Below are 245 nucleotides of genomic sequence, written 5' to 3'. Positions count from 1 at the left end.
ATCTGAGGTCCCCACCATTGTGTGCTTCTCAACCACCCAACTCCTCCCACCCACAGCTTCAGAGCATCTCGTGCCACCAACGTGTCCCACTTGGCTCAGGCCATTCCAAGTCGGGGCAGGAGGAGGCGTGGGTGCCCCTTGCACCCCACTCACCTGCCACCCACTTCTTTTAATTCTCCAAAGGGTGCTGGGACCAAAAAAAAATGGCACCAGAGGTATGTATGGGAACCTTCTGGTACGGGCCA

The 245-nt window shown here is 56.7% G+C and overlaps 1 protein-coding gene across 1 annotated transcript in view; it reads right to left on the bottom strand.

Annotated features, from left to right (window-relative positions):
- KIRREL3 (kirre like nephrin family adhesion molecule 3) overlaps window positions 1-245 on the bottom strand; it is a gene marked incomplete at its 5' end in the record, with an annotated part of 24016 nt that overhangs the window by 705 nt on the left and 23066 nt on the right. The gene's annotated exons all lie outside the window — the stretch shown is intronic.

The sequence above is a fragment of the Antrostomus carolinensis genome, unplaced genomic scaffold, assembly GCF_000700745.2.
Source record: "Antrostomus carolinensis isolate BGI_N321 unplaced genomic scaffold, ASM70074v2 scaffold14345, whole genome shotgun sequence".
NCBI classification, from domain to species: Eukaryota; Metazoa; Chordata; class Aves; order Caprimulgiformes; family Caprimulgidae; genus Antrostomus; species Antrostomus carolinensis.
The sequence above is the reverse complement of the archived record's forward strand: the minus strand, read 5'-3'. Positions and strand labels throughout refer to the sequence as shown.